The following is a 15,142-nucleotide window of genomic DNA, read 5'->3' on the forward strand; positions in this document are numbered from 1 at the left end:
TGAGAAATTCATGAAGGATTTAATCCACCTAAGAGATACTTTTCTAATGATGGAAGAAATACAAGATATTACAAAGAAACAGTGAATGGCTGTGGCATGAAGATTTCTGCAAAAATAGGGGCACCTGGCTGGCTTACTTGGAAGAATATGTGACTCTTGATTTCAGGGTCACGAGTTCGAGCCCCACATTGGGTGTAGAGATTACTTAAAAATAATAAATCTTTAAAAAATGAAATAAAAACAAATACCACAGACGGGGGGAAATCTTTCCATAAACTGGAAAATACATTAATACCTGTAAAAAAAGGCTTACAAAAGTATCGAAGACCATAAAGACCTAAATAGATAAATGAGGAAAAAGAACAAAATTTACAGTCATAGGAATAAATGTTTGACTTTCCTAATAATTAAAATGTTAAAACGGTTATGTGTCAACTGTACTCAAAACATTTTAAGGTTAAAACAATAATTATGTATCATTTACAACTATTAAACTGGAAATATATTTATTTTAAAATATTAAAGCCCATTATTAATAAGGTAGGTTGTGAATAAACAAGTACTATAAGCTGTTGGTGGCACCGCAAACTAGGGTACTGATGTTAGTGAACAGTTTAGTAAAACCAATCAAGAACTATATAAATGTTCATATTTGCTAATCCAGTCATTTCATTTTTTTTTAAGATGAAAACTTTTTAAAAAAATATTTTATTTAGGGGCTCCTGAGTGGCTCAGTCAGTTAAGCGTCTGCCTTTAGCTCAGGTCATGATCCCAGGAGTCCCACATCGGGCTCCCTGCTCAGCGGGGAGCCTGCTTCTCCCTCTCCCTCTGCTGCTCCCCCTGCTTGTGCTCTCTTGCTCTCTGTCTAAAAACGAATAAATACATCTTTTAAAAAAGATTTTCATTTTTAGAGAGAGAGAGTGAGAGAGAGTGCACATGCGAGATCGAACAGGGGGAGGGTCAAAGGGAGACGGAGAGAGAATCTTTAGCAGACTGGCTGTGCGCAGGAGTGTGGAATGGGCTCCATCTCACAACCCTAAGATCATGACCTGAGCCTAATCAGGAGTCTGACACTCAACCGACTGAGCCACTCAGGCACCCCCCCCCCAGTAATTTTATTTTAAAAGGAAAAAGTTATACATACAAAGACCTATGTGGCAGCATTATTAGTAATAGTTAAACAAATTAAAACCCACGCCATAGGGGCGCCTGGGTGGCACAGCGGTTAAGCGTCTGCCTTCAGCTCAGGGTGTGATCCCGGCGTTATGGGATCGAGCCCCACATCAGGCTCCTCCGCTGTGAGCCTGCTTCTTCCTCTCCCACTCCCCCTGCTGTGTTCCCTCTCTCGCTGGCTGTCTCTCTGTCACATAAATAAATAAAATCTTTAAAAAAAAAAAAAAAAACCCACGCCATAGTAATCTTCAATTCAGTTTATTTCCATAAACACGTGCTGCTTAGTGGGGAGAATAACAAGGTCAACTAAAGAGGAAAAAGTGCCCTGCAGAGACATGGTCAAAGCGCTCTGGGATCACTCAAGGTAAGGGGGAATCACTAATCTTTTACACCAGTTTTTGATACTGTATTTCCTACCAAAATGCAAAGGAGAGAGTGAGCAGTTGGGTAGAAAGAATCAAGTACGCTGGCGATCAACTAGATGGCGTGTGCAGGCTACAGAGGGGGAAGGGGAGCTCTCTCTCTGAGACTGAACAAGTTGAGTTCCACCAGCATCAGCCATCCACAGAGGAAACAAACAGGCCAAGCAACTGCACTGCAGTTCTGTCAATCACAGATCGTTACCTATCCCTACAAAAAACACAGTCAACATTCATCTAAAAAATACTCCTGGAAATGTGGCTAACGAGTTCACATTTGAAAGAATAAACGAGAAAATGTTAACAGTGGAGCATTTTGATCACGGATTTGATTCAAGATTAGATTTGAATTGAAATATTTACCTGACAAAAACACCCAGCAACATCATATACCACAAATGAACGTCTAAATCAGTGCACTGACAGCTCATAGCCTGAAAGACTGCCCTTGCCACTCAGTGCACCTGAATAGAAGGATGCACTTGAAACCAGCGCCCCCTCTCTCCTACAGCACTGATGACAATACCACTTTTCCCTTTGCCACGAGTAATAATGTATTTTCTCATATTTATTAAACACTCTACAGTTTACAAAGATCTCTCACACACATTATCTCATCTCACACCCCTAATGAAATGTTAGTATGCCTATTTTATAGATGAGGAAACTAACGTTTAAGAGGGTGAGCTGACTTGGATATCCACAGCAACAACGTGATAGAGCCGGATCTAGAACCCAGGTCTTCAGACTCCAAAGACAGGAAATGTGTTATATTGAGTACATACATAGGTCAGAGCTTTCAGATGGTCAAAACCAACACCTGGTGCTTTAAACATAATAGTGAAGTTAAACTGAAAACCAAGCTTGAATCTGAAAGCTGTATAGTTTCAACCACCTCTTCCCTAAAAATCAAACGGACACGAAACACACTTCCTCTCCTAAAACCCCTGGAATGTTTTTGGTTGCAAATCATAAGATCTTAGAATTTGAGAGACCAACTCATCCAGAGCACTCTTTTAAGAAATGAGAAAACGGAAACACAAGGTTTGTGACCTGCTCAGAGATGGCGGCACCAAAGCCTTCTATGACAATATAGTGTGTTTTCTTCTAAGGCCCACATCAACAGTATTCAAGAGATGCTGCTTTGCTGAGAATGTAGGAGCCAGGATGCGTGGACTAACGGAAAATTCGCATCTGACCTCAGCAAGGCCCTAACTGCTACTCAGTAGCCCTTTCCCTCTTTCCCTCATCTTTGGCTGGCTCTCTTACCTTTTCCACGACTGCTATTTCAAAACTTCAACACTTTCTGAAGTTGGCTAGCCCACTCTAGCCTTTTATCATCCTGCAGATAACTTAACCCCTTCCTTTGAAAAGTAAGATAAAGAGGCTACTAGACATTAACAGGCCTTATAAGGCAGAAATGGTGATCCTGAGCTTTGCAGTCAAAATATATCTGGATTCCAGATCTCTTCCATTACTTATATGGTGCCTTTGGGAAATGAAGTTAATCTCCCTGAGCCATAATTTCTTCAACTGTCAAATGGGAATGCCCACCCACTCTACAGAATTTTTGTAAAATTAAATAACGCATATGAAAGTATCTAGGGTGCCTGGCTGGCTCAGTACGTGAAACATGCAACTCTTGATCTTGGGGTCGTGAGTTCGAGTCCCACACTGGGGGCAGCGCTTACTTAAACAAAAAACAAAGGCACCTAGATCAGTGTACAGGGTAAGCGGCTGGTGACTACTCCAATTTCAATTCCCATCTCCATCACTTCCAAACACATCTTCCTCCATCCTTTCTTCATGTTTCCCTTTCAAGGCTTCCCTCTCCACGAGCTTTCGATTTTATCTCCTTCCAGGGCTTCTTTATCATCTCCCTTCTCTCCTGTGCTGATTTTCAGTATCTGCCTCTCCACTGGCTCCCTTTCCTTCACCTTCCAATATGTCAAATCTCTCCCATCTTTTAAGATCAAATCAAACAGAAAGGGCCTCAAAATCCAACTCTTCTAGCACTTACTCTAAGTATCTCTCCTAAACGCTCTAACCTACCCTAAAGACAGCAAGCAATTATCTTTCTCAAAACAGATCAGATTATGTCAATTACCTGATTTAAAAACCAACTGCAAAACCCTCTTAGCTATACCACACTCCTCAGTCTTTCCCAGACACACACCTTCCACTTTTGCATGTCCATTCCTATGCCAAACTGCTTCCTCTGGCTGATCAGGGATGGTGGTGGTTGGGGGAGTCAGGCTGGAATAACGTTAATAGTAACAGGACTACTGGGTGAGTTCTTACTCATCCCTCAAGAACAAGCTCCAAAATCACTTCCTCTATAATGCCTTCCTTCACAGTCTACCAAGACAGAATCACGCCGTCCCTTTCCTATACTGTAACACGGATCTCCTGAACACTCATCACAGTCCGGTGTTGCAATGCCATTAAGCTTTTCAAGGCAGAGGCTCAATACCTTAACATCTTTGTACCTCCAGAACATAATCCAGATCCCAGCACACAATGGGCAAAACAAAAACCTGCTGAATAAAAGAACCATTTATGGCACTGCATTTGTGTTCTGGTATTCTCCACAACTGCCCCTGCCCACTTCTGTTATTCATGCACTCATTCAACAAACATTTATAAAATTCCAACAAAACACCTGGACCTATGAGCTAAGCAGTAAGGTTACAGACTAGGACACAGTCCTTGCCATTAAGACCTTTAACTGCGACACCACAGAACAAGTATAAGGGGCTTATTTGATGAGCGCATAAAGGGTTAGGGTGGCCCAAGTGAAGACGTGACTAACAGTCCCAGAATGTCTTACAAGGAGACATCACAGTCTCTTAGGCCAGAGAATCTACTGGTTCTCTTTGTCTCTTTCTTTATAAACAACCTTCTTCCAATGCTCCTTTTCCTTTTCTAAAGGGTATAATGTGACCAAATAACCTACTCCTGGAAATAATTCCATAATAATTCCACAGATAGAGCAGGAATGATTATCCCCCTGTTAAAGATGAGAAATCTAACCTTCAAAGAGGTCACTGCTCATGGTTGCTCATGAATGAGAGAGGATTTATTTAGTACTTATTTACTATTTGACTCCCCCAACCACCACCCCTAACAGTCCCAAGAAGGAAGACTTTTGTTTTCACTGCTTTGTCCTCAGGGTCTGATTCCTGCGTTTCCAGGAATCTGATTCCAGTGTCTAGAACACAACAGGCTTTCAATAAATATATGTCGATTGAATGAATGGATGAATTGATTCAGAAATAAAGTAGACCAACGGCAAAACAAACAAGGGAAAAAAAGTTCCTTCCCATCATGATGGCTTAATAAGAGGTTTAAAACAGGCTTCTACTAGTTAGAAAGGCTAGACCAATTGTATTGACTCAATTCCATTGGCATGTTATGTATTTTACCTAAGACAAATTTAAGTAAAGGAGGTGAAGTAAGTTTCTATTTCTGATGTCACATTCATGGCATGTACTGACATAAAGCCAAGACTTAACTGCAGGTTTGAAACTGATTAAAAGTTTTTACAAAAAGCAAGCACTAAAGAAAGCATTTTCTCGAGTCTTGACACTGGCTAGAAAAGTAACTCAATTTCAGTTATTTCTTCAATGTTAGTTCCAGCAGCCAAAACTGCTGTATAGATGTTCTCCAACATATTTGTTTAAAAACCTTTAAGCAAAGATTAGTCAAAATTTTTAGTAATGATTAGACAAAACCACAGCCCAGTAACTCACCACTGTTCCACTCCCAGTGCTCCATAAAATTGCCACTGGTCTGAAGCACAAGACAATCACAGCATACCATCAAATAAGATGATGGGACCAACATTAAATATGATTTATGATTTAGCATGACATCGTTTATGTTCTAGAAACTCCAGTTCCTTATAAATCACTTTGCTCTGATTAGAAAATATTTCCATTATTTTTCTCCAATATTTAAATTTCAATAAATCGTAAGCTGTTGGTGGTGGTATGATGAGTAACTGCAACAACAGATACGAAGTAATGAAAACAGCAGTGGACGGGAGTATGGTTTACTCTACTATTTCCGATCTAGGTTAATTGTGTGACCTCGGGCAAGTCACTTAACATTTTAGAGGCTGTGAATTTAACATTTACCAGCTGTAAAATGAGAAACACCACCTCGCAGAACTGTAGTGAGAAATTACATAATATTTATGATGAGCTGTTTTCAAAAAATAACACTAATAGCAATGTCATGTTTGAACAAATAACAGCCAGTCATTAGCAACTACTGTTCTTTATTTTTAAAACTTCTAGAGCAATTCTGTGGATGCTTCTTCAAAACACAGCCAGGAAAACAACCAATTCCTACTCACCGCTAGATTAAAAACTGAAGAACAACTGCATTAAAGACCTCCATCCCTGTACAATATTACCAACACAATCTGGGATTCCCAGAGTAAATCACTTCCATAATGAGATATTAAAACAATAAAGTACAATAGGCTTTATTTTATTTACCAACTTCACCAAGGAGGGAATTTAACCTACGTAACGTTAATAACCTTCCCTGATTCATGTAAAGGGGTCCTGGTTGTCCTTATTTCAGAGACTTGAAATACTAATTATTTTTCAAAAGGAGTGTCCACAGTGGCGTTTAGAAAGCTTTGCCTTATGCTGAATCTAGCAATGCAGTCTTCCAACAGAACATACATAAAGTGACCACTATCTAACAAAATTTGCTTAAATCCACACAATTCACCCGTTTCAGTAAGGATCTACTACTACCTCTCCTCCCTCAAATTGGCTTCATTCCTATTACTTGGTGAACTAGTCTCTTTGTTGCTTTCTAGAAGCAACTAGGTTTCTGGTTTCCCTACAACGCAGATCCTTCTATTAATGGACGTTTTCTTCCAACTTTTTGTTTCAAGTAGAAGAAATAAAAGGATTGGCGGGTCCGAGGGGCGAGGAACTGGATGGCTGGACGAAGTCCTGTAGCTCTCTTCTGCATGCAATGAATGAAGGGACTGCTCCGTGCCCTACAAATCACTTTCTCTCCTCCGAGACTGAAGAAGTGTGTGAACCTCAACTGCACTGGTTTTTTGGTTCCCTGATCACAGCTGCAACCTACACAGACAAGGCAGCAAATTCGGTCCCTTTCCAGTTTCCCAGGGAGGGGGCTCACTTCTTTTCCACAGGCCCATCCCCCTACCGAGAAAAACGCCTGGAGATTCGGGCCCCGAAGCCGCGCGGGGCTGACGTTTCAGAGTTAGACAATAACCTCGAGGGTTTTCAACAGAAACTCCGTCTGCCACTGCCTGGCTCCGAGCCTCCGCTCTGCCCGGCCGGGATGCAGAGGTACGACGGAGGACGGGTTTGAAAAATGGACTTTGACCTGATCCGGTTACCGTAACCGGATCCCCAGGGACCGGTCCCCACCAGGGACGGCCCGGCGGGCTCCCCGGAGGAGGCGACTCCACGTACGGGCACAAAGGGGCAGCCCAGACAAAAGGGCCCCGCCAAGTCGCGGGGGGCGGAGAGGGCCAGCGGGAGCGAGACGCACTGCAGGCGAAGAAACCACGGCGGGACCGTTGTGGGAGGGCGGAGGAGGAGGCGGCGGCCCCGGCCCAACCCGCCCCGCCCCGCCCTGGCCAGATCCCACCGCGGTTCGGGCCGTTACCCCCGCCCGGACCGCGGGCTCCTCGCGGAGCCAAGAACGCGGCTGGAGCCTAAGAGGCGCCCGCAGCCAGACTCCGCGCACTTCCCGCTCACTTTCTCTTGTTCATCGAACTCACCCGGGTGGCCGCCGCCGCCTCCTCAAGCCTCCACAGTAGTTTCCCCCGGAAATCCTACCTGGCCCGCCGTCTGCCTGGCTGCAGCCAGAGCCTTAGGCCCCGGGAGGGGGAGCGGGAGCGGGCCGGACAGTGAGGGGTAGGAAGTGCCGCCGCGGGGCCTCACGGGACTTGTAGTCTTCAGCAAGGGCCAGCTGAGTCGCGGGCCGGACAAGATGGCGGGACCCTCCAGCCCTCGCTCTCCGGGCTGTCAGCGGTACACGGCCTCTTTGGGCATGCGCCACCCGCTGCCTGCGCCCTGCGGGTAGAAAAACTTGGGCACCTTTCCTGGTACCGAGAGGGCAAAGGTCTTTGGACTTGGGAGGACAGAATTGAGTACTCGGCTGCAGGCAGTGCCTAAGGAAGGAACTGATGCAAGTGTGCTGTTTTAGATAACTGTGTCCAGTCCCTGTCTGGTCAAATTTGATTTATAATTTATGCAAAAGAAAAAAAAAAACTATGGAAGGCCAGTTTGAAGTACAAAAACTTAGAAGTAAGTTATCCTCAATTTGTGCGTAAGGAAGAAACCAGAAATCATTCTTGACATCTCCTCCAGTCATTCTACATCCCATATATCTCAGTTCCATTCCATTTTCTCCATTACCATTGGAGGAAGCCACTGTCAGTCGTCTTTCAGGCCTCGGGCTACCTTCCTCCAAACACCTTCCTTGCTGCTGCCAGAGGATCTTGCTAAATGCCAACCCCATTGCGTGACAGCCAAAATTGGACCTAAGTGTATAACCTAAAGCTGCAAAACTTCTGGAGGAAAACAAGAAAAAAATCTATGTAACCTGCGAACACATAATCCATAAAAGAAAAAATGATAAATTGTAAGTCATCAAAATTAAAAAGTTTGCTCTTAAAGACATTGCTATGAAAATGAAAAGGTGGGGCACCTGGGTGGCCCAGTTGGTTAAGCATCTGCCTTCCGCTGGGGGTCTTGGGATCCAAGGGTGTTGGGATCAAGTCCCCCCTCGGGCTCCTTGCTCAGCGGGGAGCCTGCTTCTGCCTCTGCCTGCCATCCCCTCTGCTTGTGTCCTCTCTCTGAGACAAATAAAATCTTTAAAAAGAAAAAAATGAAAAGGCAAGCCACACACTGGGATGAACTCGCAACAAAGGATATTATCTAGAATCATTTCAACCCATTAAGACAAAGAACTCAGTTTTAAAAAAATGATTTGAACACTTTACCAAAGAAGACAAATTTATGGCAAATAAGCACAGGAAAGATGTTAGGGAAATGCAAATTAAAACCACAATGAGATAATCTACACACCATGACTTGTAATACCAAGTGATCAAGTGTTAACAAGAATGTAGAACAACAAGAATCCTCATTCACTGTTGGTGGCATTGTAAAAACGATACAATCACTCTGGAGAACAGTATTGAAGTTTCTTTAAAAATTAAATATACACCTCCCATATGGTCCAACCATTACACTGTAGGTATTTACCCAAGAAAAACTGAAAGCATACATCTACATAAAGACTTGAGCATGAATGTTCATAGCAGCTTTATTTGTAATAGCTAAATACTGGAAACTACTCAAATGTCCTTCAGAAGGTGAATGGATATTTATATAATGGAATATTCTTCAATAATAAAAAGGAATGAACTATTGATTTGCACAACATGATGAATCTTAAAATAATTATGCTGAGTGAAAAAAGCCAGACATAGAGGATATATTCTGTATGACTCCATTTGTATAAAATCCTAGGAAAAGCAAATTGTAGTGACAGAAAGCAGATCGGCAGTTGCCTGGGGACCCAAGAAGGCAGAGGTATGGCAGGCAGAGATTATAAAGGGGATAAGGAAACTTTTTGGGGGTGAAGGGTATATTATCTTGATCATGGTTACGGGTTCAAGACTGTATGATGAGTTTTAAATATATCAAAACTCATCAAACTGCACACTTTAAATAAGTGAAATTTATTGCTCATCAATTATACTTCACTAAACCTGAAAAATAGTATAGTCAAAAAACTTCATTTTTAAAAAAGATAGATTTATTTATTTATTTATTTGACAGAGAGAGAGAGAGCCAGCAAGAGAGGGAACACAAGCAGGGGGGGTGGGAGAGGAAGAAGCAGGCTCCCAACAGAGGAGCCTGATGTGGGGCTTGACCCCAGGACTCTGGGATCACGCCCTGAGCTGAAGGCAGACGCTTAACGACTGAGCCACCCACATGCCCACAGTCAAAAAACTTTTTTAAAGAAATACAGAAAAATCAGTGGCTTCCCAGTACCCTTAGGAAGAAAAAACAAAAATTATTGCCATCAAAGCTCTAATTGTGGAATTTCAATACCATCCATGGATGGATACGGGTGGCAATTATAAAATTCCAGGTAACTAATGATGGTGGTAACAGTAGTAGTAATAGCAGTAATAATAAAACTCCTACTTTTTTTTAAGCATCTAGGTGTTTTACATATGCCTTTATTAGGATTCCCCCCAGAAAGCAGAACCAGAGACAAGTACTAGTTGCAGGTAATTTATTTGGAAGGTGGTCCCAGGGATTCAACGTGCGAGCCTAGAGTAAAACAGGAAAGAAGGAGCCAACACGAGGGCGCGGTACCAAGTGAGCACTGCTGCGGGCACCTTGAGGTAGAAACTACCAAAACCATCTGAGGATTGTCTAGAATGTCTCTCAGCATCGTCCACCCAAGGACTGCTCTGAGAAGCATTTATCCATTGGCTTCCATCCCCCATTTATTAGGATTACCCCAGGGGGCATCAAGTCCTTTTGCATTCTGAACAGGGTTCCTGTCTTGGTTTCAGAGAAGCTCCAGGACAGAACACGGAAAAATGCAAGAATTGAAGCCCTCACTAAACTGTTTTCTGCAGCTTCAACCAGAATCTAAGGGAAGTCTGAGAGGATGTGGTAAAGGCAACAGAGGCGCCAGACCATCCCTTGCAATGTGCAGATTGATCCACATCCTATATTAGATCCAATTTATCACCCTATCGTCAAGATGATGGCTGGCAACAATCTTGATGAGAGACTTAGTGGCACTCATAATTCTTTGCAAAATATTATGTTGCCCATATGCCTTTTGTGTCCTATAATATGCTACACTCAACCATATAGATGATTCTCACAGATAATATTAAATGAAAGAAGCCAGACCAAAGGAGTATATACTGTATGATTTCTCATATGTAAAATAAAAAACAGGCAAAAATATTCTGTTGAAAGTCAGGATAGCAGCTACCCTTCAGGGAGGAAGAACAGTGTCTGGAAGAAGGTGAAAGGAGGTTTCTGGATGCTGGTAAGATGGTTTTTTGATCTGGATCTGGGTGGTCGGTCCATGGGAATCTTCAATTTGTAAAAAGTCATAAGTTGGGATATATATACTTTTCTGCATGTATATTATACTCCTAACATAATTTTTTAAATGGGAAGTGGCCTGGGCCAAATCTCTTTGTCCTCTGAGAAACCAACTAACAGTAAACACTAGGGGAGCCTACGTGGTTCAGTCAGTTAAGTGTCTGGGTCTTGATCTCTGGGTGGTGAGTTCGGGCCCTGCGTTGGCTTCCATGCTGGGTGAGGAGACTACTTAAAAAAAAAAAAAAAAAAAAAGGAAAAGAAAGTGAACACTATTGCTAACCATTAATATTTCTGGATTTGGGGCTCATGGGCACTCTTGGTGCATAATGTTAAGAGCATGGGCTCTAGCAATAAAAAACTGTTCTGCCACTCCCTATCTGTGTGCCATTGCCCAAGTTATTTCAACTGGTTAAGATTCAGTTCCCTCACAGTACAATCAGAAACACAATAGTACCTATTATATAGATTAGCGTGATAATTAAATAAAGTAACCGACAGAAAATGGCCAGCACTGTACCTGATATACATTAAGTACTCAGCAAACAATAACTGTTGGGAGTAATATTCGTTTTTGTCTTTCTATTTTTATTAAGTTTCCAAGTTTTCAACAATGAACACGGACACAGGCTGCAGGTGCAAGGATGTTCATTGTAGTATTGTTTGAAATCTCGAACAAGTGGAGACAAGCTAAATATGCGTCTACTGGAGAACGGACAGATCAACTGTGATACATTCATAACATAGAATAGCACTAAGCAGTTACAGTGAATCAGTTAAAGCTGCAGGGATCGATGTGGATACAAGAAAACGTTGAAGGGGGCGCCTGGGTGGCTCAGTCGGTAAAGCGTCTGCCTTCAGCTCAGGTCATGATTGTGCGGTCCTGGAATCGAACCCCGCATCGGGCTCCCTGCTCAGCGGGGAAGCTGCTCCTCCCTCTCCCTCTGCCTGACGCTCCGCCTTCTTGTGCTCTCTCCCTCTCTCTCTCTGTCAAATAAATAAATAAATGTCTTTATTTGAATAGTATCCCATTGTACTGACATACCATTTTAGGACATTGACATTGTTTTCTAGTTTTTGTCAATTGTAAATAAAGCTACTATAAACATTCATGTACATATGTTGTGTAAACATAAGTTTTTATGCAAGCATCTGCCTTCGGCTCAGGTAATGATCCCAGAGTCTTAGGATTGAGCCTCATGGCATAAATAGCTAGGATTGGACTTGCTGAGTCATAAGTGTAAATCCAACATTGCTAAAAACCGAAAACCAAAAAAAAACCCCAACAAACCCAAACTCTTTTCCAAAATGGCTGCCCCATTTTGCATTTCCACCAGCAAGAATGAGTTTCAGTTGCTCTATGAGCTTATCAGTATTTGGTATTATCCGTTTTTAAAGAATTGTTTTTAGCTATTCCAAATGTTTGTAGTGGTATCTCAATGAAACCTGCATTTCTTTAATAACTAATAATATTCAGCCTCTTTTTATGTGCTGATTTGCCATCTGTATATATTCCTTTTTTGGGGAGTCAGGTAGGGGGTTGGGGGGTTGGAGGGGTTGGGGGTCAGACAAGTAGACTCTGCCCTGAGCATAGAGCCTGATATGGGGCTCAATCCCATGATCTGAACTGACATCAATAGCTGGATGCTTAACTGACTGAGCCACCCAGGTACCCTCATCTGTATATATTCTTCAGTGAAGTATCTATACTAGCCTTGTACCAGTTTTTTTACGGGGTTGTTGAATTGTGAGAGTTCTTTATATGTTCTAGGCACAAAACCTTTATCAGATATGTGATTTGCCAGTGTTCTTCCAGTCAGTGGTTTGTCTTTTCATTCTATTTTTTTTAAAGATTTTATTTATTTATTTGACAGAGAGACAGCCAGCGAGAGAGGGAACACAGCAGGGGAGTGGGAGAGGAAGAAGCAGGCTCCCAGCAGAGGAGCCCAATGTGGGACTCGATCCCGGCACGCCAGGATCACGCCCTGAGCCAAAGGCAGACGCTTAACGACTGCACTACCCAGGCACCCTCTCCTAACAGTATCTCTCACAGAGCAGAATTTTAAAATTTTGATTGTCTAATTCATCCATTTTTTGTTCTTCTTGTGAATTATGTCTAAGAAATCTTTGCCCAGCCCAAGATCACAGAAGTTTCCCCCTAAATTTTCTTTTGGAAAAGTTAGCTTCCAGGGGCACCTGGGTGGCTCAGTCAGTTAAGTGTCTGCCCTTGGCTCAGGTCATGATCCCAGGGTCCTGGGATCAAACCCCACATCGAGCCCCACATCAGGCTCCCTGTGGAGCAGGGAGCCTGCTTCTCCCTCTGCCTCTGCCTGCTGCTCCCCCTGCTTGTGCTTTCTCTCTGTCAAATAAATAAAATCTAAAAAAAAAAAAGAGAAAAGTTAATAGTTTTAGGTTATCATTTATTTTAAAGGGTATGTTTAAATAAATACTTTTATATCCATAGTCTATACTTGGAAGAATACACAAGCTTTCCTCTGTGGTGGGAAAATAGTGCAATTGAATAGTGTGTGATAGAGAAACTGCTTTCACACTGTATACCCTTTCGGGCTATTGAATTTTTCCTTAAATGTAGACTCTACTGTAAAGACACCACCATCAAAAAAGAGAATTTTTTTTAAAAGCTAAGATCTTGGAGCACCTGGTTGGCTCAGTCGGTTGAGCATCCGGCTCTTGATTTCAGCTCTGGTGCTGATCTCAGGGTTGTGGCATCTAGCCCTGTGTCGGACTCCACACTCAGCCGGAGTCTGCTTGAGATTCTCTCTCTCCCTCTGCCCCTCCACACCCCATCCTCACACTCTCTCAAATCAATCAATCTTTTAAAAAAATCCCCTAAGATCAGGGTGCCTGGGTGGCTCAGTCAGTTAAGCATCTGCCTTCGGCTCAGGTCATGATCCCAGAGTCCTAGGATTGAGCCTCATGTGGGGCTCCCTGCTCAGCGGGGAGTCTCTCCCTCTCCCTCTGCCCCTCCACTCATGGTCTCCCTCCCTCTCTCTCAAATAAATAAACAAAATTAAAAAAAAACACACACACAACCCTAAGATCTCAAAAAGTGTTGGGGAATCACTGAAACATGGTTCTACCTATCAGAGTTTAAAATCACGGTTATGGTGGTTGGACTGGATGACATCACCATGGTTTCAAATTCTGAAAGCTCTCTCTTTCACAGATGCGAATGGCTTTACGAACCTGGCCATTTTGACTGGGCTGAGAACCAAGTCCAATTAACTAGGAAAAATGAATTGGGCCAATCAGAGAACAGTATGCAAATGAGTGACTAGGGCTGTCTAAAATTCCTGGCTAGAGGTTTGAACAGCGCAGTTTAGAGACTGTTAATGTTGCTGCCACCTTCAGGCCACATCTCTCAATAGCCGGTTCCTGGAAATAACCTAGGCGGATTCTTCTCTCAATTGAGTTCTCTGGGGGCTCCGGATTAGAGAAAGACCGATATAAATTTCTCCCTCTCCCCTGAAGCCCACTACTCTGCCACAAACCCAAACTGATGATAGTAGTTCTTAAAAGTGGGGACTGTTGAGGCGCCTGGGTGGCACAGTGGTTGGGCGTCTGCCTTCAGCTCAGGGCGTGATCCCGGCGTTGTGGGATCGAGCCCCACATCAGGCTCCTCTGCTATGAGCCTGCTTCTTCCTCTCCCACTCCCCCTGCTTGTGTTCCCTCTCTCGCTGGCTGTCTCTATCTCTGTCGAATAATTAAAATCTTAAAAAAAAAAAAAAACTTAAAAAAAACTTAAAAGTGGGGACTGTGGCATCAGACTGCTGGGCTTTAAAGTTGGGTCAATCAAATACCTCTTCTATACCTCAGTTTTCTCATCTATAAAATGGTGGTGATAACAGCTTTTCTGTACAGATGTTGTGAAGATTGGATCAGATCATGTAAACTGCTTAGCACGATGGCTGGCACACAGCACAAAACAAATAGCAACAGTTGTTGTCAGGCAGAGCTTCAGAAGCTCCTCCCACTCGAAACTGACAAATAGTACCTTGACACACAATAGTGCAGTGGAAAGACCTTTAGCACCTGGCGGTACCACTTCTGGCCTGTGACCTTGGGCAAGTGTTCTCACCTCTCTGCACCTTACTTGACCTCACAGGTGGTTTTGGATATTACATGAAATCATCTGTATAAAGCACCAATCACAGTGCTTGGCATAGAGTGGACAGTTACATGGAGTGACAATGGAGTGATGATTAACACAGGAATAGTTACCAAGCATAGGCAAAGGTTGAACAGCTCAGGTTGCAAATAGGCAGGCCACAGGCGGTCACTAACCGACAGATATTTTGGTTTGGCCCTCAGTGTTTTATAATTTTTAAATTACTTCCTAGCAATAAAAATGGAAATTCCACATTTAAGGCCAGATTCTTAACT

The 15,142-nt window shown here is 42.9% G+C and overlaps 1 protein-coding gene and 1 long non-coding RNA gene across 7 annotated transcripts in view; one reads left to right on the forward strand and one right to left on the reverse strand.

Annotated features, from left to right (window-relative positions):
- The window catches only part of PHACTR4 (phosphatase and actin regulator 4), a 96,498-nt gene extending 88,932 nt beyond the window's left edge, over positions 1-7,566 (reverse strand). For 2 of the 5 annotated variants that reach the window (XM_045782620.2, XM_045782617.2), the window contains exon 1: positions 7,430-7,566. The gene's annotated coding sequence lies outside the window, so the exon portion shown is untranslated. Of the gene's footprint in view, positions 1-7,371 lie in introns of all 5 variants that reach the window. The other 3 variants (XM_045782618.2, XM_045782616.2, XM_087858738.1) reach the window with 2 other exon arrangements.
- LOC148107215 (uncharacterized) overlaps positions 1-12,009 on the forward strand; it is a 52,292-nt gene extending 40,283 nt beyond the window's left edge. Inside the window, exons 2-3 of one of the 2 annotated variants that reach the window (XR_015722854.1) lie at positions 6,511-10,682; positions 11,335-12,009. This is a non-coding gene — a long non-coding RNA (uncharacterized LOC148107215). Of the gene's footprint in view, positions 1-6,510; positions 11,004-11,334 lie in introns of those variants that run through there. The other variant, XR_015722853.1, reaches the window with a different exon arrangement.
- Positions 12,010-15,142: the final 3,133 nt, after the last annotated feature.

This window comes from Ursus americanus, chromosome 33, assembly GCF_024610735.1.
Source record: "Ursus americanus isolate L20-20 chromosome 33, mUrsAme1.1.p, whole genome shotgun sequence".
NCBI classification, from domain to species: Eukaryota; Metazoa; Chordata; class Mammalia; order Carnivora; family Ursidae; genus Ursus; species Ursus americanus.